At 39.1% G+C, this 25,745-nt stretch overlaps 1 long non-coding RNA gene across 1 annotated transcript; it reads left to right on the forward strand.

Annotated features, from left to right (window-relative positions):
• Positions 1-13,828: 13,828 nt before the first annotated feature.
• On the forward strand, positions 13,829-14,510 carry LOC140699648 (uncharacterized). Its single transcript, XR_012077899.1, has 2 exons — positions 13,829-14,046; positions 14,263-14,510. It is a non-coding gene; the product is annotated as an uncharacterized lncRNA (long non-coding RNA).
• The last annotated feature ends 11,235 nt before the right edge of the window (positions 14,511-25,745 follow it).

The raw sequence follows: 25,745 nt of genomic DNA on the forward strand, positions 1-25,745 counted from the left end.
GTTTGCATCTTCACAGCAATACACTGCATCTTGGACGCCATCGGTTGTCATAGAAACGTGGCTCCTTAATTTGGAATGGCAGCATGATCTCGTTACGTCTGTGCTCTAATCATGATGTATTTATGTAAAGCAAACGTGTCGCTTTAGGAACCAATGAAGGACAAGTGTACCACATAAACCAAAATCCAAACGTTTCTCTCCAGTTAGTGTGAATTGCAGATACTTCTGATAATTCTGATAGTAATTCTGTGCTCGCTGAACCCTGTCATGATCTGATCGCCATTCTAATGTACGTGTTGCAAACTCCCCTCCTTGTAACTTGCAGAGAAAGCCATCTTATTCTTGTATAATTTTAGATGGTATTATCACAGATAAAGCAGAATTATATTACATATCATTTAAATTTATAAGTAGAAATATATCAGCTATAATTATGCAAGCTCTGTGGAGAAATAAAGTTCAAAGATGTACTAATTTGTAAAAAATCAGCTCATTTTAAAGTCTGCCTGTATTGTCAAAATGCCAGGGAATAAAACACAGTAAGCGTTTTTGAAACAAAAGGAAATCTAGATGCACCTAAATTCGTGCTGAATTCTGGTCTCTGATAAAATAAAACTAAAGGATAGATATATTGATTAAATATTTCTGATAAAAGAAATTCTACTTTAAAACCTAAATATATTTTCGTGGATTTTATTTTGTTGATACAGAGTATACAAAATCATTGTGCCTTAAAAAGAGTCATAAATATTTTAAATCGGAATATAGTAGTGGGTATGTGATTTCACACCACTGTTAAGAAACCAAGAGGAAAATACCTTATTACTAGAAGTAACTTGGGTTTGGGAAGGAAAATTCATAGTAATTAAAGGATTTTAACTTCTTTATTTTATTAAAATGCTTACGTATTTCAAAGTAAAATTAAATTTTTTTTCTGAATTTCTTTTTTTCTTATTTGAATAGCTTTTGATTTTGCTACAAAACATTTAAGGATTAAGTAAGTAATTACTTTATGTTAAGCCTCTCTTCTTCTTGTATTTTCTTTCTTGCTAAAAGTCTAGATTGCTTAGATTTCCTTGCTTTGATCTTGTTCCAACTTTAAAATAGATACTTTCTGGTCTCTGACACTCCCGGGTCGCCATAGCTGATAGCAAGACTCTGTAATCCACCTAACACGAACATGACGCCATGTGAGAATATGTACATCCTTTGGAGAGTTTTGTTGCAGCTGAGAGTTTGTGTGGTCAATTCAATAATAAAATGTGTTTGAATATTGTTTGTGCCAATTGCCATGCATAATTCAGTGCTATTTTGTTGAAGACTAATTTTTTACAAAATCACTGATTGCTAAATCTTTAAAAAATGAAATGTATCTAATCCTCCACAGTCCTTCAGCACCCTCTAATTGCAAAATCTCAGCCATCTGAGTAGTTTTTAAATTCCCCCCCAAAACTATATTTGATGGGTTTCAAAATCTTGCTAGGATCCAGGGCAAAAACATCTTAATGGAACTGTGATAGGAAAAAAGAAAATGTCTTGAATAAGACTTAGACCATTTAAAATTTGTATTTAAAATCATTATATTTGCTTATAATCTCTTTTCTTTATTCTTTCAAATTTCACTCATATCAGGGAGTTTGTTTTAGAACCAGAGTTGAAGCGGGAAAGTTACCAGATGGAAGACAGATCTCATTATAGAGGATTTATTTCTTGAAAATAATGTGAATTAATTACTTTCTGTAATATGATATTGTAGCCTCTTAAGATCAATTTTAATACCCAAATACATACAAATGGCTGTCCCAGGATTAAGTGCGCATATATAGCTGCAAATGGAACATTCCATGGTGACCATGACGAAGTCCAGTTGGTGTCCGCTAACAGTTGCTTCATATTGTTACCTCGAGAGTCTAGTTACTTAACCCCAGGGTAGTCCTGATCTGTGTACTTCAAATAGTATGTCTTTCTAGGAAACGTGCAGTATATTTACCTGGATATCAGCATCTCAAATTCGTTGTTTCCAAAATTAAAAAAAAAAGATCTCCTTACAATTTGGTTGTTTCTTTCATTTTCTGTTTCTGATAGAGTCATCACTGTTCCGGTCACCTGTGTTAAATCTGCCTTCCTTTCCCACACGGTCCAGTCATAGAGATTCTCTCTCACACCTGCCACCTCCTCTCCTTCTGGGGAGGCCACCGGAAATCCGTGTCCCTTTCCCAGTCATCAGACTGTGACAGTGGTCCCCAACCCCACTCCTTTATAACTCTTATTTTTCAACTTGCTTTGTGATGTTCCTTTTTTAATTGCTAAGTAATACGTGAATACCTGGATGGATTAAAGAACGAACAAATGTGTTAAAAGTGAGGAAGGACTTCACATTGCCATCACAGTCTCTTCTCTTCAAACTCTCGCCCAGTCCCCAGAGGTCGCCAGGGTCTTGTGAACATCCAGACTCACTCGGGGCATTTACAGCCTCTGTCTACTTTTTAAATATGAAACATAATTGAACATAATGGGGTTTAATGTAAATGGGAATCTACTGGATGTATAGTTTTACAATTTGTTTATTTTTCATTTAATATGTTTCAGAGATCTTCCTATGTGGGCACATCCTGGATGTTTATAAGCCTATCTTTGGCTATCCTTCTATATAGCATGAATGTGGCTGAGCTTCGCTTCTTTTTAAACAGAAATTTTGATTGTTTTTCCTTTCTACTACAAAATAAGTTAATTGCAATAAATATTTTTGTGCACGTACATGGCTATTTCTGTCAGGCAGATGCCACAATTTGAGGTGCTGAGTTGAAAGATGTATACGTTTTCAATTCCAGTGGTTTCTCCCAAATGTCCTTCCAAACGCCTCGAAGGTAGCTTTTTATGATCCTCTCACAGCCTGGTCTTCCTATAACCTGTTGTATGTTGACATATTACTTTGCTTTTTTAAAACCTTTTTTGACATTGTGTCAGACTTAAAAACATGCAAAAATATTACAAAGAATTTTTGTGCACCATTCATCCAGTTTCTCCAAACATTAGTATTTTATCACACGTGTTTTATTTTCCCTCCTACTGTGTGTGTGTGTGTGCGTGCATGAGACACTAAAGTTGCAGATACGATGGTGTTCCCTTATATTAACACACTTCACTGTATGTTTCCTAAACCAAGACCTCCTTTCAGAGCCACCCTGGTACCAGGTACCCAGATGGAGAAACTGACATTGACAAAATACTATCATCTAGAGACTTTATTCAAATTTGCCAATTGTCTTGCTTTTTCTTTTTCTTTTTCTTTTTGGTTCATGATCCAGTCCCTAGTACTCCATTTTTAATTTACCTGTCATGGCATTAGTTTCTTTAAAATAAAGCTGTGGTCACAGCATTTTGCTCAAACATTTTTAGACCTTTGTGTTGCCAATGAACTATAAAAAATACCTTTCTCTGACGCATAAAATTCTCCTCGTTAGATGTTTAACTTATTTTGTAGTCATTTCTCACACTGCCCGCATCTTAAACTCCAATCAGACTGAAGCTGACCTTTGTATATCACACTTAGCAGTGATGGCAGTTCTGAGTTCGGTCAGGTACCTTTCCTTTTGGGTAAGTGGTTAATTTTAAGTCTCATTAGTTCTTTGAAGTGGGCTGGTCTTGGATGCTGTGTCTTTAAATGTTTATTTTAACTAATACGTTTTGACTCAACATTACGTGTTTTTCAGGCTTATGCTTTCATCTCTATTGACTAATGAAATTAATATAGCCCAAAAAACGTGCAGTGTTCAAGCTCAGCTGCTCTAAAAACAACTCAGTTATCATCTGTAGTAAGGGGAATTTCAGTCTGCACAAATAGTTGGATATAAAATTTTAAAATACCAAAACTGAGATGACAAGTAGTTTGAAATCTTTTTTATAACCTTTAATCAAGATTTCTTGTTAGAATATTATTACTTTGCTTTAGAAAAGCAGATTTATTCCAACTATATTTTCTAATTAAATGCATATGTTTACACAGTATATCATTAATTTGGCATTCCCTAACTACCCCTCCACCCTTTTTTATGAAGCTAGTCTTAACCTTTTAAGAGGTTAGGGTTGAGTTCTTCAAGGCATTAGACACGTCAATTGGGCAAATATACTTTACAGATTTTCTTGTGATTAATATTAGTGGATAATGTGGATACCATACTCAGGGTTGGTTATAATTTCAATATTTACATATATACGTATAAACTTGATATTTTGCATTTAATATATTTTATATTTTCTCTACATATGTATATATACACATACATATATATACATACGCATTATTTAATTTTGTCCTTAACCAGCAAGAGCAAGGAGAAAATTAATAAATTCTGTTCCAGTTGGAATTTCTGTATTCCAGACAATAATTGCATTTTCACTCCTGTAAATATTTTTAAATTTCTCACACTCAAGGATCACACCCAAAACAGTTCTTTCGAAATCTTCTCTACTGAACAAAAAAATTGTAAAACAGTAAATGCTTACTGAGTGCTTAATATGTTAAAGGTATTGTGTTAGCGAAAAATTGTTAGGACGAATAAAATGCATAAGGAAGGATAGACTCTTAAATGGTAAGTCAAGAGTGTAAGAACAGAAAGTATGCTAATTAGACAAACCACCTTGGTACAAATCAGAACACATACTGCGTATCATTAAAAAGCGTAAGAGAAAGGACGAAAATCAATCATTTGCCTGAAAAGAAAAGACAGAAAAATAAGAAATACTTGAATGTAGAAAAACAAAAGGCCAATTTTCTAGAGGTCCTAGAATTTGGAAGCTAGACATGAACTGTTACAGAAATCAGGCATTATAAGGTGCAGAAACAGTTCAATAAAAAATATTAAGGTGTTATTGGAATTTTATTTCCTAGTTCACATTGCTGAGAGGATAATGAACAGCAAAGCAAAAATGTTCCTTTGCTGATGAGGTAACACACTTCACCTAGTGTTTGTTTCTTAACTGAAACTCCCATCTGATCTTAATCCTATACCTTGAAACAATTTTCAGTAAATCCCAATTTGCAGCCCGAGGCAGTGGCTGTTCCATTAAGATGATCACAGGGAGGTGACCAGAAGGAGTCGGACCTCTCTAAGATTTAGCAAGAATGCAGTCAAATGGCAGGTCCTTCCCCAATTACCTCATCAAACAGGTTTTATTAGTCAATTAACATTGCCTCACCCTGTGTCCCGGCTGACACGGAACAGAAACCTCATTTTGCAAAATGGTAAACAAGAGGAAGAGGTAAATGATTTTAGCTTTTGGAAAGCTCAGCTACGTTTATTGTATGTTCTCAAGGGATGTTCTTTTAAGCATTCATTGGAGCTGGAAATGTAGCAGGAGGAACAGGACACTTAACATAGTACACACTCTAGCCCTTCTCTTCCAGGACCAGGACCTCATGCCACAGAGATTTTAGAAACCACCGAAACATCAGATCTCCCTCCTTACTAACAAACTTACGCATTTTAAAAATAAATCTAACGATCTGCAGGTTGGTCAGCTGCAAAGATGATCTTTAATGTATTAATGGGGAGAATATGACATAGAACTCATTAAGAGGGAATGTCTGATAAATTTCACCGCGGACTATTAAAAAGCCTCTTTCTGAACACATCTGCCCTTCTCTGCTTTATTCATTTGTGTTGTACTCAAAAGCCCTTTCATGCAAAGATCGCTTGAGTCTCCAATCAGTCCACTGGCATCTTGGAAGCGTTTGAATTTCCAGCGAAGTAACTTCAGTGTCCAAATGAAAATGAGGAATTTCCTAAAGGGTGTAGATAGGACGTGCATCACACAGAAATGATCCAAGGGTCTCCACTACGTCAAGAGCCAGTCCTGTATGAGAATCCAGAGGGAGGCAGGCGAGGGGAGAAGGACGTCTAGGCTGGAAGGAGCACGTGTGGGTTACCGTGCGTGCACAACCCCGCAAACCTTGTCAAAGAGTCTTTTTCTCAATTACCCAATTTTTAAAGAGGGAGTAAAAATACTATAAGAATTATCGACTGCAATATGTTAAGTCTGTCTTTTAGAGTGGTTACAGGCTAGGACTTGGAAGGAGCTGTCTATCCAGTGTTCCATTTACGAGTGTAAATCTCGGCAATTGTTTTTTAAAACATCCTGAGCCTCAGTTTCCCCATTTAGAAAACATGGGTGATGATGACAACCTCCTACTATGATTATGAGGATTTAATGTGTCATTTAATGTAAAGCTCTCAGCAGGTACCCAGCACATAGTAAGTGTGCAATAAATCACAATCATTATTATCTCTACCTCCTACGGCTGTTACTATGTCTGCATCAGCTCTCATGAGAAAACTACTTCCAAAGCAGTTTCGGTTTTCCAATTTTTTTTTTATTAGCATAATGGGTGTTTGGCTAAAAAAATACACTGACATCCATAATCATTGGAGATCAGTCTTGAATATAACACAATTTAAGGAGAGGAGCAGTAGCAGGAACCAGAAAATGCATATTAAAGTATACTTGGAATGTGTCAGGGTACCCTTAGAATATTTACTTGGAGGATCCGTGATTTAAGAATTAGGTTGTGGGTGATGGAAGGCCCCTAATGCAGAATCCACATAGTGAAAGGTCAGCTTTTACATTTATCCATATAAAAAGAGAACTTAAAAAATGAGATTTCAGAATTTAAAAAGAAAAGAATAAGTAAAAGAATTTCCTGGCTAGATTAAACATGCTGTATAAATCAAGCCTCATCCGCTCACGCGTGTGTGGCAATAATACATGTGCTGTCCAACCTCTTACAGCTCCTGCGTGTATGGTGCTAATAGATGATTAATGCCCAAAATTATCATCCTGGAAAAGTGCATGATTCCGCAATTCTTTCTGAAATGTAGAAAGAACACTAAATTACATTCCATAGAATTGTCATGTTGACGTATTTCATTGTATTCTAATTCTTTGAAGGTTGATAATCCAACTACTGAACATAATGGTTATTCTCAATTAATCAAAATATCTGATTAAGTCAATTCTGTATAAATGATAATGTGTTATCATATTAAAAATGTATGAGGCCAACCTCTAAGTAATAAAGCCATCTTTAATGTTCCTTAAGGCAATATATCTTATATTATAGCCACAATATTTGTCCATTTACTGAAGACACATTTGTTAATCACACAACATAAATATAATGCTGGGAAGACATTAGATTTTTAAAATATCATTATATATGTGTGTGTGTAATCTAAAAAAAAAGACACAAATGATCTTATTTATTAAACAGAAACAGACTTACAGACAGAAAATAAATTTATGGTTACCAGGGGGGAAAAGAGGTGGGAAGGGATAAACTGAGAGTTTGGGATCAGCAGATACACACTACTATATATAAAATACTGTACAAGGACCTACTGTACAGCACAAGGAACTATATTCAGATCTTGAAGTAACCTACAATAAAAAACATGAAAAGGAATATATGTATGTTCATGTATGACCAGAACATGATGGTGTACACCAGAAATTGACACAACATTGTAAACTGATCATACTTCAGTAAAAAAGAAAGAAAAATAAATAATAATACAATCTAAATTTAAAAAAAATATATATGAATGTGTATGTATGTGTGTGAATAGGTTTAGGTCAATATAGGTATATATGCATGTATATGCGTGTATATACATATATATAGTGCATACCATTAATTGGTGTTTTATTTGCAACTAAGACACACTACATTTTTGCCCTCTGGGAAGTCCTACGAGGCACCTACTTTATGTCTTTCTGAAACAGTTTCACATGAAGGTTACGCTTGAGGTCTTAGAGGGAATGCCTATTTAAAGATCAAATAAAATAAGGGTGTGCTAATTGACAGGAACCAGATGGCCCATAGGGGGGAAAACCTCTTCTCAGCAGATTGCTCCATTTATTTATTTACATTCAAGTCATTGAAAACCCCCCATTCTTGTGTATACCTTGGGTTTGCTCGCCCCATCTTGTAAATGGCCTGTCCCTGCCCTGCCCCATCATTCTATCCTCAGGAACAGCTCCTCTTTCCTCCCTGCCAGTGGTTTGGGAAGGAAGCACACCCCTTCCCCTCACTCTTCACTCAGTCTCGTGCCTTTGGATTCACATGTTATTCAGGCTGAATGGAACTCCGTCTGCACAGGTCCCTCCCCGTCCAGGGCCTTGGCCTGTGCAGAGCCTCCCGGGATGCGAGGATACCCAGCCCTGCATCCACAAGCCGCCGCCACCCGCACCGCAGCCTGGCCCCAAGTCCTCGGTGTGGTCGCTCCCCTCCCCGTGAGCAGCTCCAGTCCTTGCCTGCCCGCCTGTTTCCTGAGCACCCTCTGGGACATCCACACCTGTGTGCTCCAAAGCTCAGCATCCTGAAGCCTCCTGTTTTGTTCCCTCCCCTGCCTCCCCTGGACTTAATCAGAACTCTCCAGAGAAGCCCTCAAGTTAGAGATCAAACCAGGAAACAGCTCCCACTGTGTGCATGTCAAGTGGTCCCTGTTAATTTTCGCTCACCATCCAGGGACAAGGGACTGGAAGCAGCATTTTTCTGGCTCTGACGATGCGCCCAGATGATATCTCTAGCATGTGCCTTGGTCAGCTCTGGCCGCTTCAGCAGATGACCATAGACGGGGAGGTTTACACAACACACTGCCCATGGTTCTGGAGACTGGTGGTCTGAGGTCACTGTGCCAGCACACCGGGTTCTGGGTGATGCCCTCCTCCTGGTTCACAGTGGGCTCTTCCTGCGGGTCTGCATGTGACAACAGGACAGATGGCTGGGTCTCCCCTTCTGGTGTAAAACCACTAATCCCATTTGTGAGGGCCCCATCCTCCTGACCTATCACTTCCCCAAAACCTCCATCACCAAACACCTTCATGTGAGGATTACAATGTCAACATCTCAACACGTGAATTTTGGGGGGGAACAGACACTGACAACATTGCACTATATGAAACCCTTTTCATTGGAAGCTTGAATTGTCTCCCTATAGTATGCTTTTAAGTGCATGTGTGCGTGTGTGTGTGCATGTGTGTCTATGAGAGAGATGGGCTGAGAGAGAGAGAGGTCCAAGGCAGAAAACCAGAAAAATGGTAAAGGAAATATGATAATTACTTACATCCCAACACTGAGAATTAAATCATTTTAACCTTCCAGCATATTTGTTTTCAGTTTTGTTTACTTAATTCTTTTTATCAATAAATAATATATGAATACTTTGTCTTCGAAAAAAAGTTACAACCTTAAAGGTAAACTTGAGAGTATCATCACGTCTAAGCCTTCATCTTGTTCCTCTGCAGTTATACCTAGAGGCAATTGCGACTGTCAGTTTGGTGGCATTTTTCAAAAAAATTTAATAATATTTTAAAGAAAAAACGTACAAATATTAATGTCTTTAAATTTACACAAATGCTGTCTAACTATACACATCACTCACAGCATTAGGTTTTTTGAGAGCTATTCACTTAGATACCCAGATTATTTCATCATATGCATGTATTACATTTTATTTAATGAAGAATATTTGTATTGTTTCAAAATGTTCATTATTTCAAACAGTGCTAAAATAAACATTCTTGTTTATATGTTCTCATATTTGTGGGAGAATGACTCTGTGTAGTAAATACTACAGAGAGCACTCTTTATGCAGTTAAAAAATTAATTGCTAATACAATTTTTGTACAGAGTGACTATATCAATTTACACTCCTGCTGATATTGTAAGAAAGAATTTATTTCCCATCCTCTGCTAAACTAATGGAATTTAACATTTAGAGATTTTGCCAGGCTAAAATGCTGAATAAACTCATTGTCCCAGTTTGCAACTATTGACCCGATTATATTGTTTTTATCTGATGAACTATTACATAATTACTATGTTAAAAGATTTTCTAACTTGAAATGATACCTGAGATAAGCTGTTTTTGTCTGTGATGCATTGTTTTCAGCTTATGTCTTTTTATTTAGTATAGTCTTTCAAGAGTTATGTGAATTGTTATATCTGTATTTATAAATGAGACTGACCAATAATATCATTTTCTTATGTCATCCATATTCTGTTCATGCCAAGATTACACTATTCTCATAAAATGCATTGAGAGTCTTTATATTTCTTTCTAGACTCTGGAAGAAATTAAACAAGGCTGGAGTTAAGGGTTCTTTGACTTTTCTAAAACACCCATGAAACAGATCCAGCCTTGTGCTACTGATGGTAGGTTTAGGGACACTTACAGTTTTTACGACTCTGAGCATATTTTTAAAAAAAAGGACGTATTTGTCTATTCAGATCTTTTTTCTGTCTCAGATAAAGTTTGATAACATTTTTCTTTAGGAAATTATCCATTGTATTTGATTTTAAAATTAATGACAACTATGTGTGAAATAATGTCTTGGGACATCTAAAATCTCTATGATTATCCACATCACTTTTAATCTTAGGGATATTTACTCATGTTTTCTCTCTTTTTAATCACACTTAACAGAGGTTTTTAATTTTGTTAGCCTTTCAAAGAATCAATTTATTTTTATTGATTTGATGTGTGCGATTGTACTTCATCCATTTCTTCTTTTCTCTCCAGTAATTTCCTTCCTTCTATTTTCCTTGGATTTATTTTGTTGTTCTTTCCAAAACTTCTTGATTTAAATGTTTATTCCATGTGTTTCCAACCATTCATATTTTCCAAATGCATCCAAAGCTATAAATTCCTCCCTGAGTACTGGAGCAGGCCACACATTTTATATAGATTTTTGTTGAAGTTTAGCTATAAATGCTCTTAAGTTTATTTTTAATTTATTCCATAACCTAAAACTATTTAGGAATGTGACTTCTGGAATCCAAATTCATGGGGTGTTTGGCTGTCATTGTATTAGGGACATGGTTTTTTTTTTTATTACTTTCTTTCTTTCTGTTTTTAAGATGCAAACCACTCCCAGAACTGTTCACAAGGGAGAATGTGTATCTTAGTTTTCTCTGAATTACCTAGTTAACATTTAAATATATAAATATGCATGTGCTCGTCTGTGTATGTGTGTAGCCAACCATTTCTTAAGTTCCTAAACTTTTTCCGTTTTTTGTTGAAGTATAGTCAGTTTGCAACGTTGTGTGAATTTCTGGTGTATGGCATAATGTTTCAGTCACATTATTGATTTATTTTGCTGTATGTGATTGGTGAACATAATCTGTGAAAAAAAGTGCTTAAAATTTGTTATTGTCTCCTCATAGTTCTATTAAATTTGGCTCTGTGTATTTTGAGGCTTTATGAATATTTCTCTCTGTATACACTTTATATATGTCCTATAATCTATATATAATCAACTAATATATAGTTCTGTGGGCCTATCCTTCAACTCTGATGTGATTTTATGTGGCGCGATCATGCCTGAGTTGCTTCAGAGGAGGTATCTGGACACCGACATGGTCCTGGGAGGGCCCCCACTTCACGTCCCGTCTTGTCAGGGCAGCCTGAGGCCAGGCACTGACTGTGGGGCTCTCGGAAGCCCAGATCCTTGGCTCGGAGGTGGGACCTCTGTTCCTGAGCTCTCAGAAGGGCCAGGTTGACTCCGGGACTCCTCAGAAGTTGCGCCCTCCTGGGCTTGTTCCCTCACCTCCTCTGGTTCCTCATGCGGGTTCTCCCCACATCACTTGCATTTGGATCTGTGACTGTGGAATTTGGAGGCTTGGAGGCACCTGACCAATATCCAGTTCCTGCCATCCGTCCTTCTGGGCAAGGTTCATGTCTTAGCGGAGGGACAGAGAGGCATTCCACTAGACGATTTCAAGATTAATGATCGAAGTTTATTGTTCATATTTTTTTGGCAACTCATTAAATAATTCCGAAACATGGCTGGATTTTGAAAGCTGCTTTGAGATTTATACACCCAACGTAGTGAAGAGTAAACACAAAAACACCATTTAAAGAATGCCGTGGATGTGTGTTTCCGTGAGACCCCAAATCCCTTGCTAATCTATAGAGAAACCTGAGCCGTGTGAATTTTACTCTAGCTAAACTTAGCCTTCTCCCAGTACCTTGCCATTATCATAACTGGAAAGCAAGTAGCCTGGTTACTGTGTACACTTGCAAAGAATGCTATTTGAGAAGGTCCGATATTTCTTTCGAACTCTAGAAGCTGCTTGGAAGTCAAGCGTTCGAAAGGTGGCCCTTACCTGGGATGGTTGCCCTCCTCATGCAATACATGCTGCTTCCATTTCATTGTGTTTCTGCTTTAAAGCGGGCTTTACTGTTGGCGGACACATTTTAGCTACGTAATTCTTTCTTTTTCTGTTCCCTGTTTAGAATTTGAAGAAGGGAACTATTTTAATATTTGGAAATAGGGCAACTGAAAGAGAAATTTGATATTGGTGTCAGCTGGACTGTGGCACTGACCAAGGTATGGTAACAAATGGAGAGTGTGATTTCCACTCAACAGTTGTAAGGAAGGCATAAGGAGAGTCCACTGTGCCTTATTTTGGAAAATTAAATTGAATCTACGCCCTCGCTTTGCCCAGGGGGTGAGAAATTCAATTCTGTCTTATCTTGAGGGCCCCTCCCCTTTCACTCCATGGACTGGAGATCTTAGCAATGCTGGGAAAACGAGCTAAAGAATGCCCGTGTCCCGGGCACGAGTCATCTCCTGAGTCAGACGGCCTTCCAGATGTGAGCAGCTGCATTCGTCCACGCGAGCCCGAGCACATCTTTGCGCAGACCCCGGGGTCGTGTGCTTAGGGTGGTCCATCCCGCCAAGGCCCCACGCCACCCTGTTCTGGCTTCTGTTCTCTCTCGTGTCCTTCTGTATCTTTCCCTGCCTTATAAAGGACCCCTCTCCTCGCTACTCTCGTGAAAAATAATCAAATCCAATAAACAGAACACCCATCTCTATCGTTCACCTCAGAGAAATTGTCTAGCAGTTTAGACCTTTTCAGCCTTAATTTGCCGCTAACTTCAGAGCCACACCCTTCAATTTATGACAGTTTAATCCAAAACCCATTATATCTGACCCCAGGGTGAGGGCCTCTTTCTGCCTCCCGGACTCGAAACCCAGCAAAACATTTCAAAGGGGGTTTGAGCGCAAGAGAAAGAAAATAGCTCTCATACTTTAGGAATCTTCTATAGGAGAGAGAACAAAACATACGTTTTTATCTCTATAAATTATCTCGCCGCTAATGGTACCAGGACTTCTTGCCGTTAACATCGGCTCTGAGATGCATTCCAGTGGAAAGGAATGTTAATAGCACATCTGAATGAGGCTTTTGTGTATGATCTGACAGAAGTACTTTTCTAAAATTAATAATGAATTCTACAGATCGTGCAAACTTCAAGTTAACTTTCAAGACTTCAGCGGATTGGGTTCCTTATTTCTGTAAGTAACTTTGATCCATAGGTGAAATACGATGAACTCAAACTGGAATTTTTGCTTTAATGTCACCACCTGAAAAACATTTTTTGGCTACGACTTTAACGCATTCACTCATCCATACATGGCACAGAGCAACAAAAATCTGTCATTAAAACTATACCGTCCAGACACGGCTGTTTTAGTGCTGGGTGAGGGGATGCACGCAAAACAAATGAAAAACAACCGACAGCAAAAACAAAAATCTTGTTGTTCCGTTACGACATAACATTTTGTTTAAGTTTTAAAAATAGCAATCCAACCACAATGTATTTTAGCATAGTCCTATAAAAAAAAACCTAATTAGGGCTGCCGAAAGGAGAATGCTGAACAAGAATGTTTGTGGGCTAAAAATTCTTTCATGGAACTCATTGGCGGTATCAAACACAGAACTATTTATGATGTTATAAAACGGCTGAGAACAGAGCCGGTATTCAGGGCCTCTCGGGGTTTATTTGGGCCTCAAAACACTTTCGTGGCCTTGAACTTTTCTTGAGCTGTGCACGTAGGAGGAAGTGATGCCGTTCCAACTGCGTTTACGGTGTTATCGGAATTTACACAAAGTTCAAGGAACAGCCTTTGACACAAACAGGAGGCCAGAGTCATAGCAAATTATATCGAAGTGATCAAATCAATGTAAATGTTTCTAAGGTGAGAGAAAGCAATTTTCTTTATAAAGTCATAGAATTTCCCCTTTCTTAGAGTTACCTTTTGCCCCCCATATTTATCCACTCTGGTGGACATGCCGATGTCTCTGCTTTGCGCTCCCCCCAACGCCGACAGGTAATGGTACCCACACATCCACTAACTCTCGGCTTTAGTGGTGAGTCCCAAACCAACACTGTATTTCTTCTTTCCTGGACTCAGGCATTGGATGAAAACTGACCATGTGACCTACACGAGCCAATGAGGATAAACCTCAGGACGTCTTGGAATGACGCAACAAAACTGCTTTCTTCCCAGCTGCAGGAAGCACCAGTTTCTACTATCGTATGAATTCATCTTAAACTTAAAACTGAGGGAAAGAAAATCGGAGTGATTGGGTCAACCCAGTCCTACTAGAACTCTGGATTTATAATTCTATGAACCAATATATTTATCTTATTTTTAAGGCAGTTGGAGCTGAATTTTTGTTGTTGCTATTTGCGTAAAACTTCATGAACTTAGCGACCAAATTAATATTTTTTGACAAGGAAACTTTTATTCCTTCCTGCCTCATTCAGATATAATAAGAACTTAAGCACTGCTATATTAAAATAGATTAAAGTTTTCTGGCGCCTTTGGTCTCTGATAGTTATGTAACTTTATTTTCACCTTCAAAAAACAGCTTTTCTAAAATGTGTGACCAAGCTGTAGATATTCCTTTGAAGACACAAAATCCTTGCAGTAACCTCTCTGTTCTCTGCTCATGCAGAAGTGGAATTTAACCCCCACAGAAAGATTCTGTTACCATGTCCAGACTCGGTCTGCTCGCCCCACGATGGGCTGATAAATCCAGAGATGAGGTGTTGGAGCAAGGAATAAGGACTTTATTGGGATAACCAGCAGACTAATGTCCTGGAGATCCATCTTCCCCAAGTCAGAGTTCAGGCTCCTTTTATACTAAAGAGGAGAGGGGGTGTGGTTGGTTGTTGCAAACTTTTTGGTATCAGAATCCTTTGTTCTTGCAGCTGTCCACGTGGATCAGGTCATGGTGTCCCTGTAAACCTCCAATAGAAAACATGTTATTCTCTGTTCTGCAACTTTCAATCTTTATGAATGGAAAAGTGTTGCACCCTTAAAGGTCAGAGCCCTGAGAATGGCCTGTCCTGTCTATTTCAGGCTCCAGGCAACATCCTTTTACAAAAGGTGCAGAGCCAGCTTGACTGAGCAAGGAAACAGAGTGCAGGGTTAGAGCCAAAGGAGCAGATCTAATGTGGAGTCAGATTTGTTCTTTTCTGTCACAGTTTCACCGCAGGTAGAGCGAAGAAGTTTACATCCTAGCAATACAAGCTAAATTGGAATATTAGACCTCCATGTTTTACATAAATACCTTATATCCTCTTTCCCAGGAATTTCTGACCATCTTCTCCATGAGATCCTGGCTCCTACTTTGCTGTGTTTCTTTGCTTCTTCTTTTTTTTTTCTGGACCATTCTTATTGGGTGTCTCCTGGAAATTCAAATCTCCTCCTTTTTAAAAATAAGTGTAATCTAGCTTCCTCTGCCTCTTCTTAGCTGTAGATCCACTTTTTACACATCCCAGGGCTTGTTAAAGCGCTCTATTAAATAAAACATGAACCGAGCTCAGACCCACATTTCCGCAGTTCAAAACGGACAGAGGCTTTGAGATTGAAGCCTTTCTTATTGTGCGTTTCCACAGGTCTCTGTGTGAAAAGCAATCTTCCCTGCTTTTAGAACCATGTCTCTTTTTCCAGGAGAAGTAACTTTCTTAACACTGTCCCTTCAATGCAGTAGTCTGTCTTTCTTACTAGAATGTGTGCTCTCTGAAGGCAAAACCCTTGATATTAACCTTGATTTCTCTAGTACTCAGTGTACACATGACCAACAAATATTTGTTGAATGGATAAAAATGTACCTGAGCAATAAAAAAAATTTTAAAAATCAAGTATATAAGGAATTAAGTCAACGTGATAATTGATCAAAGGCATTTGCTCGATACCATCTAAGTATTATATTCACTTGTTATTCTTCACGTGATATATCTTTCTAAATTTAGACTATTCATTCTTTAGTATTATTTGAATTAGAACTTCTTAGGATAATTGCCCTCATTAAAAAGCTTTGCATAGTTTTGTTTGTTTCTTTGTTTCTTTGTTTTTTTGCTATAGTCCAGAAAAAAACTATCAGAGCTACCAGAGGGTAATTATTTTTACACTTCTTATTAGTCTATGCTGAAATCAATGACAAATTTGTGTCTTTCTAGGTACTAAGCTAGGATTGCACTCCTATTAATGAAGTTACATCAAAGAAAATAATTGCACTAGATCTGAATAATTGCTAGTTTGGTCATATAGGAGAGGTCATCCTCTAAAAACTGAACTTGGCAGTGTAAACTGTGTTTCCCCAGGTCTCCTTAGGCTGTGAATTCAAAATGGGTGATTCTTAACAATAATGTTCAAAATTTCATTAGCTCTTGGTCTCTTGCAAAATAGAGTGTCTTCGCTCCAAGAAGTCCCTCCTTCGCCCACTTGTGGGGGTCATGTGTGCTCCCAAGTCCTCCCAGGGCCTCCAGCTCTTACCCCTCCTCAGTCCCTCATGGGCATGAAGCCATTTTATTGTACTTAAAAATTTATTTTTATTTTTAATTGAAGTGTAATCGGTTTTCATTGTTGTGTTGATTTCTGGTGTACAGCATAGTGATTCAGTTATACGTATATATATTTCTTTTCATATTCTTTTTCATTATATGTTATTACAAGGTATTGAATATAGTTCCCTGTACTGTACAGTAGGACCTTTTTGTTTCTTATTTTATATGTGGTAGTGTGTATCTGTTAATCTCGAATTCCCAATTTATCCCTCATGGGCACCAAGCCATTGTATGACGTGCTGTCCTCCGCTCTGGCTAGTGCTCTAAGTGAGACATCTGTGTACTCTGTGAGATGTTCCCATAGTGATAGAACCTCAAGCTGGCAAAGCTGCATAAAATTCCTCAGATCTTCATCCTGGCGGAGCTGTGTCACTATCCAAGCGGGTTGGGGGAGGGCTTATCCAAAAAGGCGCTGATTGTGCCGCACTGGCTCCCAAGACCCTGCGAAATCATTGCCCTTGTTACCTTCTCTCTCTGAAGGTGGGGTAAATGTGTCTGAATCCAAGTGGGACAGATGTCACGCCGTCCTTCCCTTCCCAGGCTTCCCTCTAGGGACTCCCCAAATCAATCAACCAAGCAACCTACTCACCAACGTTGATAATGGAAAACGCCTTCCCCGTGGATAGCTGTTATGAAATTGAACTCTCAGCATTTCTGCCTAGCGGTTTATCTCATATTCAGTCATTTACCTGGATCTTGATTAGGTTTAAGGAATAATGGCTGGTGTGCCTTGGGCATATTTCCATTTCCTCCTGCAATGCACTGTCTTTCCTTCTCTGTCTTGGTTTCCACCCCAAGCAGCTGACCTCTGTGAGCTGCAGGAACGGCTTTCTCCACCCTGACTTTCTGTTGACTTGCACCAACAGGGAGCCTCATCAGGTGAACATAGTTCTTCCTGTAGCTCACCCCAGGTGATTTGTATCCTTTCAACCGAGGATCCCCGCATGTTTCAAGACAGCCTTGCGCCTCATGTCTCTCTCCTTTTGGGCTCTGGGACCTGATTCCTCCCTCATGCCCCTCTGCCTAAAGAGGTCCACAACTCTCTGCTACTACCCTAGATTGTTATACTAGGTTTTGTGGTTTCCTTCACTCACACACCCTTGCGAGTAAATGCCCTTGGAATGTTCTGCTTGCATATGTCATCTGTTTTACGCTGGGACCCAGGTATCCAGCAATTGGTGCTGTAAGTGGCCCTAGGACACAGAATCTCACAGTGGAATTCAAGGATTAGGCTCCTCAGACACGGGAGGAGCAAGCGAGATGCTACTCTTTACAAAGTTGCGGTGGGACTTGGGTAACTTATGGCAGATGGTGATGTCATGCTGACCAGAGCTGTCACTCATGGGAGCAGAGGATGAGGGGGCGCTGCTGGGAAAGCAGGTCGCTGTGGCATTTTCTGGTTGTGACAACAGCAGTGGTTTGAAACATTGGCGCTCTCCTGCTTCTCTTTCTGTCCCCAGGGGACAAACACAGGGGATACGAGAAATTAAAACCTAGGAGCATAAAATTAAGAATATGCGTGGAGAACCAGAAAGCCTGCTTGAAAGTTTTGATTGAGTCCCTCCTCTCATGTAGTAGTGGGGAATTTATGACTAGCAGGAACTTAAGTGAGCAGATTGCTTTGCCAATGAAATGCTGTCCCACGGGCCCTAATACGATTGTCCTGATTAGGCCGGGTGGGGAACTCTAATGCGTCCAGCAAAGGCATTGGTATAGACTTGGATGGGGCTGGAAGCCTAGGAATTCCAAATCTCCCAGAATTTCTATGCAAGCACAAGCAAACCTTTCAACTCTGCAGGGAATCCATCCCCTATGTACAAAGACATATTTTAATGTCCACACATGGAACAGTTGCTTCCTAAGATGAAGGCAATTCTTCCTCACACCAACATCTCATTGTCTTTAGGCCAATAACAAGAGTTAAATCCCACCAGATCTTCAAAAGAGGTCTAGGAACTACTCTAGATGTGATGACCTCTACAGCAGAACACTAATCTGGGTACATTATATTGATGACACCATACAATTTGGACCTGATGAGCTGAAAGTAGTAAGCCACTTCGATGCCTTGCAAAAGTGTATGTGACAGTGTGGGTGGTAAACCCCTCAGAAGTTAGGGTGTCTGCCTCATGGGTAGTTTTTTAAGCATCATTGAACTGAGGCTGGTTGTACCTTTCAGCACTGAAGACACAGAAAGAAGCAGTGCCTGGTAGACCTGGTTGGATTCTCCAGGTGATGGGTTCTCCACATTGGAACAGGTGTCTTGGCCACATCTATTAGTATTAACCCGTTGGACCCAAAGAGATAAACCAAGCAGCAGGTTCAGGCTGCAGTGGAGGTTGACACGAGTCTTGAGACCAAGGAGAACCAATAATATTTGAAGTGTTTGATGCCCAAGGTTGAAGCGAGGCCTGGCTCTCTGCTGCTGGCAGCTTGTTTCCACTTCAAAAGTAGCTTCTGACTTGCCACTGGGCACTGGTGGTCATGCAGCTTCTGTCTAGAGGACACCACATGCCTCTGCAACATAATATCTACATCCTGAAGAAATGGCTTCTGCCCAGAGGATACCATGTGCCTCTGCAACATAATATTATCATCCTAAAGAAATGGCATCATCTGACCCACTGAGCTGTGAGACTGTACATACATGTCAGCATCCTGCTATAACACAGGAGTGATGTGTACTGAACCAGGGGAGGGGAAATGTGACAAGTGATGGCAGAGGAGAGGAGGAAAGCTTCACTATCCACTCCAATGCCTCTTAATATTCTCTTGTCCATTAAGTATTCCCAAGAAAACTATAGAAACCCAAAAAAGAGAAGACCAGGAAGGACTCAGATCCTGAAGGAATGGAGGTTTGGGTCATACCCACCAAGGAAGGAATTCTGCCCAGCTACAGTGCTGAAGAAAGTCATGTGGACATAGGAGTGTCTGTGGTTAGGTATTTACATCTTGTAACCATGTGCAGATTTGGAAACGGTTGTAGCTGTGTGTTGGGGTGTTTATATTTTCTTTTCTTCTCCTTTTTGTCCCCTCTTCCATTATATGAGGAGCACCAGTGGAGGCCTGCTGGATACTTTTGGCTCTGAGCTTGCCCTTAATTTCTGCTGCCACCCACCAATGTATTTTTTAAAAAGAAAACATTTTATGACAGTTGAATTTGATACTGTGATTATGTGATTTGGTTAAAATACTTTGTAAATGGATAACATGTGAAAAGAGAACGATGTTGAAAGTGATGTGGAATTTTCTAGAAAGGATCAGTCACGCAAGCAGGCACAACATTTTATTCTGGTTAGGAGTAAGACTGTCGTAAAAACACTAGAGAAATCGTAAAAATGGAAAAGGACTTCATGGTAAGATTTCTTCACAAATATTCTTAAATTCCTGCTCCAGTTTAAAGAGACTGAAATGGGAAACTATTCAATAGAGCTCTGCTCAAGGTAATGACCTGGTCCCACATCAAACAAATGGAAATGGTTCTGCAGTTATCAGCATTAAGTGAAAGCAGGGTTTTTAAGGTATTTGTGTCTTCTCTTTTTCGGATTTTTTTGCTTTAACTGCCTTTTAAAAGAAATAGTAAGTATCAGATGAGACACTGAAGGCTGATAATTCTCAAAATTAACCTCTAGATGAGGCCTCTTCCCTAAGTATCAGAACCAGTGTCAAGTGTTAACATAACAGCTTGAGAGGATGTGTTTCACAGACCTTGTGAACCCAACACGTCCAAGAGTGAACGCATCATTTCACTTGCATATCTGCTTTCCGGGATTCTCTCCAGCTCATCCTAAGAGAGACAGCCTTCTCCTGGGCACTTAAATATTTGCAGATTAACAAGGGCTAATATCCAAAATATATAAAAAACTTATTTATCACAGTAGCATAAAAATAGATAACTTGAATGAAAAATGGAAAAAGGACCTGAATGGACATTTTCCCAAAGAGACATACAAATGGTCAACTGGTACATGAAAAGGTGCTCAATATCCTTAACCATAAAAAAAAGGCAAATTAAAATCACAATGAGATATTACTTCTCACCTTTTAGGATGGCTATTATTAAAAGGATAAGAGATAAGAAATACTGGTAAGGAGGTGGAGGAACGGAAACTATTGTATACTGTTTGTGGGGATGTAAACTGATGCAACCACTATGGAAATTATCATGCAGGTTCCTCAAGAAATTAAAAATAGAACCACCACATGTTCCAGCAGTCCACCTCTGGGTATATGCCCAATGGAAATGAAACCATCATCTCAAAGAGATGCCTGTACTCTTATGTTCATTACAGCATTATTCATAATTGCCAAGATATGGCAACACCTAAGTGTCTGTCAGTGCATGAATTGGTCATGAAAATGTGGTATATGTATATGTGTGTGTGTGTGTGTGTGTGTGTGTGTGTTAATAAATAAATAAATAAATAAATAAATAAATAAATAAATACCCTAACCTAACTCCTAACCCTAACCATATATATATATAGTGAAATATTATTCAGTCTCAGTGTGGATAGACCAGAAGGCATTAGGCTAAGTGAAATAATCAGGCAGAGACAGACAAACACTGCATGATGTGACTTATATGTGAAATCTAAAAAAAAATGTCATACAGAAATAGAGAAGAGAGAAGTGATTGACTGAGGAGAGGGGGAGAGAGAGAGAGAAGCTGGTAAAAGGGTTCAAACTTTCACTTATAAGGTGAATAAGGTCTGTGGATCTAACGTATTACATGATGACTGCAGTTTTGTATCACTGACATTTGCTTAGACAGTAGGACTTAAATATTCCTGTAAACAAACAAACAGAAAAGGGTAAATATGTGAGGTGATGAATGTGTTAGTTGAAAGGGCCACCTTTTCACAATGCATATACTTATCAAATGATTACACTGTACACCTTAAATATTTTTCTGTTTTATTTGTCAGTTAAACTTTCATACAGCTAAAAAAATTAAAAAAAGAAGTGTTTTCTTCACATCCATCCCAACCTTCACCTAGTTAACCGCTACTTGACTCAATTTAGACATCAGCCTTCGGTGACTCTCCCCTTCTGGGAATTACAAGATATAATGTGCAGCATAAATTTTGACTTTGCCTCATTATATGATCTTAATCATATGCCTGTTTATTTCCTTTCTTATTGCCTTGGTGCTAACCATGTGAGTACTTGAATGAAGTCTCGAATTTTCTCAAGGAAGGTTTCTGTTGTGTTCATCTTTTATCCACTGTATCAAGCTCATTATTCAGAATATCATTGTCCCATATAGTTGAATTGAGTAATGAATTGAAACACTTTTCCAGTAAATATTTCTGCTCCAGGCACTATCAGTTGGTATAAAATTAATTAAAGTCCATGTAATCAGAGCCCTTAAAGACACTAAAATAAAAACTTCACTTATTCTTTTCATCTTTGGACTTCATTCGAAGTGCATTTAAAAAAAATCATACAAAAGCTTAACTGTAGACATGTTTGGGGACATGTAGTTGATCTTATTCAATCAGTGATTTAAAATTGTGTCACAAAAGAAAATAATATTGTCTCAATCTGAATAACTGCTTATAGTGGTATTATTCTTTATCTTAATCAAAGAACTGAAGTTCTCCAGAATGACTAGAAGACTAAAATCCTCATGTCTTCTCTTCTGTTTTTGGGTTTTCCCTGTCTCAGCCAATAACGTCTCATGTCTGGAAGCTGAGCTCCTTCTGCAGGAACTGCTACCTTTGCTATCTTTTGCTGAAAGTAGCATGAAGCCTCCATCCTCTCTAAGGCTGAGCTGCATCCAAGCCTTTCAGAGAGCCTACGCGTTCAGACTTCCAGAGGATCAACAGGGAGGCAGGTGATGATCTCCACTGTATTGAGACTCCATCACTCGGAACTATGACCCTGACATTTATGACCCAGTGTTGACAACGAAGTCACCTGAAATCTGCTCTGCTAATCGTTTCAAAATTATCACCCCACCTCCCGGGCGCACACACACACAGTAACTCTCCTTACTGCTTGTTTGTTACGAAACACAAATTAAAACTGTAAAGAATATGGAAGCATATATAAAATCCTAACCATTTCAAAGCAGATTTAAAGGGAATATTATTGTTTCCCGTATTGAAACAGAGATTGAGTAAAACACATATTGAAATTTACATATAATATTTATTTCTAGCCTTAATGCTAGAAATTATATTTAAACATACACAGACACAGACCAACAACATTAAAACCAACCAAACAAACAAATGATTGAGTGAATATTATGTTTGTTTCTTTTATTTTAACTGTAATTTATCCTGTCTTCAGAAACAATGCTTACGTTTTAAATAATTACCAAAACTGAACAGCAGAGGGCACAAAATAGCAAACTCTTTCTTCAAGCACATTATTCTGTTCAATTGTAGTCTTGGTAGTTTTGAAAATTTCAAATTCGATTTTACTACTCATTAATTTGAGATATATTCTTGAAACAAGAAATTTGGAAGTATTAAAAATAAGTTCTAGTATTTTTCGTTTATTCGCATAACCACTTTAGCCAATTTAAATTTATTACATTTATACTGACAGTATTCTATGCTTGAAAAATACATTATATAATAAATGTCATAGTAAATTTGAAAAAGTTCTATGAATGATAATATAAGTACGATGATGCTAATACTGCAAGAAATGTATCCAGATTTGTTGTGAAAGGTACAAACATAACTGCCTTGTGAAAGGCATGTTAATACAATAATAGTTGAATTACAAGAAATGCCTGCTAAAATCATTTCCATTTTATAAGTTAATTATAATTGGTTACTAGATTGTAATATTTGACTTGAGTTCTTACATATTATTTATTAAGGAAAACACTTCTATGATTCAGCGAATTTTTATTTTGTATTAATTTTTAGGATGTAATTCAGTCAATTTTGAGTTCATCTTTGTCTCTGACTTTGAAATAGATTAAGATAAAAACAATTTTTGAAACACATTCTCTTAAAAAATTTAATTGACATTGACCCATACTTCAAACATTACCAATTCTCCACATTTAAGCTCCTTGTCACCCCATTGCCCCCATTCTTTTCTTCCAAGTTACTTGGTATGAAGTTGAAGTTTTTCTTGTGGAAAAAAAATGAATAAAGAAAAAAAGAAGATGGCTGAAAAAGTATTTTTGTTTTGCCTTGAGCTGTTTTTCATTATTTTATATATTGAAAAAAATCAAAGAGAATAATTCAAATCCCTTTTTTGTGCCTTATATCACAACTAGTGATTGAATAGATAAGATTTATTTAATTGTTCTCTATATTGTAAATGTGGATATACATTTATTCATGTCTTACTATTTTTATTCTTTTTTTAATTTTTGAAAGGCTAAATGCATTTTGATTCACAGGACCTGTTTTATGCGCAGCGAAGTGTTTATTACAGACTAAAATCAATTCTTGGTGATAAAGTTGGGAGATGTTTTTACCTGTAGTTTAAAAACTTAGTAATAGATTATGAATATTTTTAATTCCTGGCTTGGAAATACATATGGAAAATCAAAACCAGGGAAAGACCGTGACTTGATATGACAGAATTGCAGGACTAGAGAGCCATTGAGGCCACTTTACTTATCTTTCTCATTATAAAAATTGAGGCCCAGAATGATTAAGGGGCAAGTATGAGATAACAGTCAACAAAGAAGCTGTAAAAGTTGGTATTAATGTGACAACTGCACAGGAAAGCAGCACGGCAGACTACAGCTTGGCATTCTGAAATATCAGGAGGCTACTCCTTCCTATAGTGGGCTCCAGTCTCCTGCCTCCCGAGACATTCCCTTGTGCTCAATCATCCTTTATCTCTCTGTTAAAACCACAAAAACCATAAACTTAGGAATTTCTGAAGCATCAGAGAATTGCCACAGCACATTCCCAGGCATCCCCTTGGCAAGCAGTGCTAAGCAAAAATTCCCAAGGGATCCTCCCTCCCCCACCAACTCCCTTTCCATAGGCTTTTAGTCCTCAACCTCATGTTTCTTCTCCAGGGGTCTCTAGCTCGTGGGTTCAAAGCGGGGAGCACTTAGTTTACTTTCTTTGAACGGTGATATTTTCTAAACTCACGGGCAAAACGCTATGAAGTATCCGGTTTCTAAGTCTCTGAGAAAGACTGTGCAGCTCAGCGGCCTCTCAAGACTTGCTTCATCTTCTAATTTCTTTCTTCTACAAGACTTTCCTTGAAACGGAGTCACCTGCTTTCAATTTGTCTAAAGTCGAGCTTCTAAGGAGCCAAGTCTACTTGTCTCTACTACCGGCGAAAGTCTGCAGTGAAGGCTGCGAGACAGACCCGCACGCAGCGGGCTGGGCAAGCTGGCACCGCAGCCCAACAGAGCATCCTCTCAAGATGGGTCTCCATGCAAAGTATTTCAAAGATTGAAGCGTGGTCTTCTCCTATGTGGCTCGGGCATTTAAAGATCGAATTTCGGGCTTTCCCTGGATCTTAGTTACATCACATTTTGCTCAGGTTCACAATTTTTGGAACCCTTGATCATGGATGTTTTATTTGCTCCTTCGCTTTTCGGGCTGGATAGGGGAGGTGGGTGGCAGCGTTGCTATATTGCTCGGTGGGTTTTACAGGCTATAGGAGATTAAAATCAACACTGCTTTTAACGTGAAACAGCAGGGCCTGGTGAGAGGACGCCTCCCCGCCGACGACAATTAGCAATCCGGCTCCTGCAAGGCCGCCGGAAGTCGGCTTCGCTGCCTCTGGACCGCGCTGGAGCATCGCGTCCGCCGCGGAGCCCAAGTAGCGCAGGCCGGCGCGGGCGCTGTCCGCGGTGCTGAAAGGCAGAGCCCCGGTGGGCGCGACGGCTCGCGAGACCCGAGGTCCAGCCCTGGGACCGTGGCCGCCAGGCTCGGAGCCCCGCGCGCGCGACGCCTCCTGGGCGGTGCGGGGCGCGCGGTGCGGGGCGGGGGCGGGGATGGGGGCGCGCGCCGGCCGCCTGCCGCGAGCCGCGCACGCGCGCCGGGGACCGCCTGCCCCTCTCCGGGGCTCGGGGCTGTGTGTGTGTGTGTGTAT

The sequence above is a fragment of the Vicugna pacos genome, chromosome 2 (genome assembly GCF_048564905.1).
Source record: "Vicugna pacos chromosome 2, VicPac4, whole genome shotgun sequence".
Lineage (NCBI taxonomy): Eukaryota > Metazoa > Chordata > Mammalia > Artiodactyla > Camelidae > Vicugna > Vicugna pacos.